The sequence below is a fragment of the Echinops telfairi genome, unplaced genomic scaffold, assembly GCF_000313985.2.
Source record: "Echinops telfairi isolate 266 unplaced genomic scaffold, ASM31398v2 ScPeMD7_2;HRSCAF=8, whole genome shotgun sequence".
NCBI classification, from domain to species: domain Eukaryota; kingdom Metazoa; phylum Chordata; class Mammalia; order Afrosoricida; family Tenrecidae; genus Echinops; species Echinops telfairi.
In genome coordinates this window covers 64382978-64388013 of record NW_022103898.1, presented here as the reverse complement: position 1 = coordinate 64388013, position 5036 = coordinate 64382978, and the positions used below count along the sequence as shown (strand labels likewise).

Sequence of the window (5036 nt, the reverse complement as noted above, 5' to 3'; positions counted from 1 at the left end):
TAACAATGGCCCAGGACCGGGCAGTGTTTCACCCTTTTGTACATAGGGTCACTATGAGTCAGAACAGACTCAACATCACTCACAGCCACCACAATACCAAACCCATGGCAGCAAGTTGATTCTGGCTCACAGCCACCCTATGGGACGGTGAAGAACTGCCCGAAAGAGCTTTCAATGCTGGAAGTCTTTAAGGAAGCTGCCTGCCACATCTTTCTGCTACAGAGCAGCAGGTGGATTCTAACCACCAACTTTCAGTCAACAGCTGAACAGTTCAACCACTGCACCACCAGGGTGTCTCTGGTTCAACAAACACAAACATTTACCTTCATTCCCTCTTGAAGCACCTTAAACTGGCACTAACTTAATAAAACAGGTGCAAACGCAAGGAGCCAAAGAGAACAGACGAGAAGAAAAACACCAACCAACGGCGACATCAACAAGTACTGTGGAGATGGTGAACAGAGTCTGTTGCAGGCTGGGTTGTCTGGGAAGCAGGTCCTAAGATGACACTTATATGCAAATGTATATTAGTGAGTGCTCTTGGGGCACACACCTGCAGGAAGTGGGGAAGAAAGAGGGTCTGGCAGGAGAAGGTTAGTTTCAAGGCAGCTCTGAAGATAGCCTTAGCCGTCCCCCTGGAGAGGCAGGAATTAAAATGGCCAGTCAGGGTTGTCCTCCCAAGCCAGACTCACTGCCACTGAGTCGATTCCTGCTCAGAGCCACCCAACAAGGCAGGTTAGAACTGCCCCTGTTAGTTTTCAAGACTGTGACTCTTACGGGAGTAGAAAGTCTTATGTCTCCCTTGGAGTGGCTGATGGTTTTGAACTGCTGACCTAGAGATTAGTAGCCCAGTGTGAAACCACTATGCCACCAAGGCTACTAGAGTTGGGTCAAAATGGGCCTGCCTAGGAAGGGTGTGGTCTCCTGGCTATCCCCCAGCAGTAACAACAAATGGGCATTGGTTGTCCCAGTGCATTGTCTCTACATCCACTGTATCCAGGGATGACTGTGAGCCTGCTCCTACTAAGCAGTCAGCTTCTTCCCAGCAGCACGCGTGTCAAGCCATAGACAAACTACCCTCTGCTCCTGTTGCAGACTAGTCTTATTACAGAACTGGTTCCCAATGTTCAGGAACAAAACCCCTAGTGAGGTAGTGGGTTATGGATTGGGCTGCTAACCTCAATATCGAACATTTGAACCCACCAGACCCTTTGAGGGAGAAAGATGAGGCTTTCTATTCCTCTAAATGGTTATAATATTAGAAACCACAGGCGCAGTTCTACCCCATCCTATAGGATCGCCATGAGTCAGAATCGACTCGGTGGCAGTGAGTTGAGAGTGTGAGCTGTCAGTACTGGTTCCCTTTGGCCATGGTCCAGGGACCTGGATTGAACACTGCCTTTTCCTCCCTGGTTTCTACCTTAGCAAAGAACAGACTCCTAGAGTTCCCAAACCCAAACAAACAAATCCATTGTCAAAGGGTCAGTTCTGACTTATAATGACCCTATATAGCATTTGCAAAACTATAAATCTTTACAAGGAGACAGTCTCATCTTTCTTCCACAGAGTTGCTGATGGACTTGAACTGCCACCCTTGTGGTTACTAGTTTAATACGTAACCCACAGTGCCACCAGTATGCTCCACTATCCTTGAAAGACTCCCACAACCCTTATCTTAAACCTGCCGACCCTTAATTCTGGCTCAAAACTCCCAGAAACCAATCCCCAGATCTGAATCTCATCATGCCCTTCCTTGCCTTGCTGACCAGAGCATGGTGGTTACACTTTGCATCTGGACAGGCCAATCACACCCTTGTGCTTCCAGAGACCCTGGTAGAGTGGATGCCATTCAAACAACTGGGAGCGGAGGCCAGCAGGAGCTTCTGCGCAGGAATGCCACAGGCCACGGAGGGATGGGAGCTGAGTACAGAGCCCTCACCATAGAGAACAGCAAGAAAAATGAGTGCCGGACCCGAGGAGCTGCGACCAAGTCACGTCTTTGTACTTTCATGGATAGAGAATGCAACAGGAAAGGACCTTCTTAATATTCGAGAAGAACAACAACAACAAACAGTTCTCTAAAATTAATTCCAGTTAGAGTCATTTATAAACTGGCCATTACCTCTTTGCCCTGTTGGCTTAGTGGTTTACAAGTTGGGCTGCTATCCATAAGATCAACAGTTCTAAACCACCAGCTGCTCCCCAGGAAGAAGAGGAGGCTTTCTGTTTTCATAAAGATATACAGCCTCTGGATGAACAATCTGAAAAAGAAAACAACGGGACCAACAGTTCCAGGGGAGACAATGAAGATGGGGAGGTGGGGGGGAAAAGAAGTGGTGTTAACAAACCCAGGGACAAGGGAACAACAAGTGATCCAAATCAGTGGTGAGAAGGGTGTAGGAGGCCTGGTAGGGTGTGATCAAGGGTAATGTAACTGAGAGGAATTACTGAAACCCAAATGAAGGCTGAGCACGATAGTGGGACAAGAGGAAAGTAAAAGGAAATAGAGGAAAGACCTAAGAGGCAAAGGGCATTTATAGAGTTCTAAATAAATGCATGCACATATGTAAATATATTTATATATGAGGATGGGGAAATAGATCTATGTGCATATATTTATAGGTTTAGTATTAAGGTAGCAGACGGACATTGGGCCTCCACTCAAGTAATCCCTCAATGCAAGAACACTTTGTTCTATTAAACTGGCCTTCCATGATGCTCACCTTCCCGACACGATTGCTGAAGACAAAACGGGTACATAAGCAAATGTGGTGAAGAAAGCTGATGGTGCCCAGCTATCAAAAGATATAGCATCTGGGGTCTTAAAGGCTTGAAGGTAAACAAACGTCCATCTAGCGCAGAAGCAACAAAGCCCACATGGGAGAAGCACACCAGCCTGTGTGATTATGAGGTGTTAAAGGGATGGGTTATCAGGCATCAAAGAACAAAAAACGATATAATTGTGAATGAGGGGGAGTGCGGAGTGGGGACCCAAAGCCCATCTGTAGGCAACTGGACATCCCCTTACAGAAGGGTTGCAGGGAGGAGACGAGCCAGTCAGGGTGCAGTGTAGCAAAGATGAAATATACAACTTTCCTCTAGTTCCTAAATGTTTCCTCTCCCCCACCCCTCCGCCCCACTATCATAATCCCAATTCTACCTTACAAATCAGGCTAGACCAGAGGATGTACATTGGTACAGATAGGAACTGGGAGCACAGGGAATCCAGGACCAGCGGTGAGAGTGGCGATACCAGGAGGTGGGAAGGAGGGTGGCGTAGAAAAGGGGAACCAATTACAAGGATCTACATATAACCTCCTCCCTGGGGGACGGACAGAAAAGTGGGCGGAAAGAGACACTGGACAGTGTAAGATATGACAAAATAATGATTTATAAATCATCAAGGGTTCATGATGGAGTGGGGAGCAGGGAGGGCCAGGGATGGGGGGGATGAGGAGCTGATGTCAGGGGCTGACGTGGAGAGCAAATGTTTTGAGAATGATGAGGGTAACGAATGAACAAATGTGCTTTATACAGTTGATGTATGTATGGATTGTGATAAGAGTTGTATGAGCACCCAACAAAATGATTTTTAAAAAAAAAAGATTTACAGCCTCGCTGTATCCATGAGACCCCATGCGGGAATTCCACTGGGTAAACCGGACTTTTCCTCAGACACACTTGTAACTTAAGGACTTAAATCAGAAAAAAACATGGCGTCTGAGGAATCAGAAGACAACTGTATCAAGAGTGGTGGATTGCTGGTTGTCGGACAAACAAGGTCTTGCTATATCAACACCCCATATGCTGTGTTAAGATACGAATTATTCCAGCAATCCTGTGACGGACATTATGTTTCATTTTACTTATGCTTGTGCATATGAGAGTGTAGCTCACAGGTGTGTTGCCATTGGGGGTCACCCTCTTGAAGTTGCATTAGTTGTTTTTCTGTTTTTTGGTAAATGAAACCCAAGGACATTGAGCCTATTAGGGGAGAAAATAGAACAAGGGTTACAGGGGTAAAGGGGGAAGAGGGGTGGGGGAGATGAAAGGGAGATGATGTCAAGGAATCCAGGAAGGAAAAGTATGTTTGGAGACTGATCATGGAATCAATTGTACAATTCTACTTTATGTGATTGAACTATGGAATGATATGACATATGTATTAACTCCCAAGTAACAACACATTAAAAGGGTAGGGGGTGTGCTCGCTTCGGCAACACATATACTAAAATTGGAATGATACAGAGAAGATTAGCATGGCCCCTGCGCAAGGATGACACGCAAATTCGTGAAGCGTTCCATATTTTTGCCTGCCCCTCCACGAGAGGCCCACTTCATGCGGACCAACGGGAAGGAGCCCGAGCTGCTGGAGACCATCCCCTATGAGTTCATGGCCTAGTCGGAAATAAAGCTGTCCCGGGCAAAGGCTTGTGAGCGCCTGGTTTTCAAAAAAAAAAGGGTAGGGGGTGGGGGGAAGCATCAATCCAGGAATGGGTTGGGGCTCGCACTAAATCCTCGCTGCAACTTAAGAACAGTCAGTTCTTACATCGTGGCCCTGCTCCACACTCACCACCAGGAAGCGGGCACAGAAGACACAGCGCTCTAGCAAAATGTGGTGAAGACTCTAGAGCAGTGGTTCTCAACCTGCCTCATGCCGTGGCCCTTTCATACAGTTCCTCAGGTTGTGGTGATTTGTGGTGACCTGCAACCATAACATTATTTTGTTGCTACTTCATAGCTGTAATTTTGCTACTGTTATGAATCGTAATGTAAATCATGATGTGTTTTCCAATGGTCTTAGGTGACCACTGTGAAAGGGTCGTTTGACCCCCAAAGGGGTCGCGACCCACAGGTTGAGAACCACTGCTCTAGATGGTGTCCGGCTAGCAGATAAAACAGTGTCTGAGGTCTTAAAGACTGGCCTCCAAACACCAGCCACCTAAGTGAGATGTCAACTAAGGCCACGTGGAAGAAGCACACCATCATCAGTTAGTTACTGAAGGATTGGAATCCATATAATCCAAAGTCGATGG

General features: G+C 46.7%; 1 non-coding gene across 1 annotated transcript; it reads left to right on the top strand.

The window, feature by feature from the left end:
* The first annotated feature begins 4204 nt into the window (after positions 1 to 4204).
* Positions 4205 to 4311, top strand: LOC115870888. The gene has a single exon (XR_004046979.1). It is a non-coding gene; the product is annotated as a U6 spliceosomal RNA (small nuclear RNA).
* Positions 4312 to 5036: the final 725 nt, after the last annotated feature.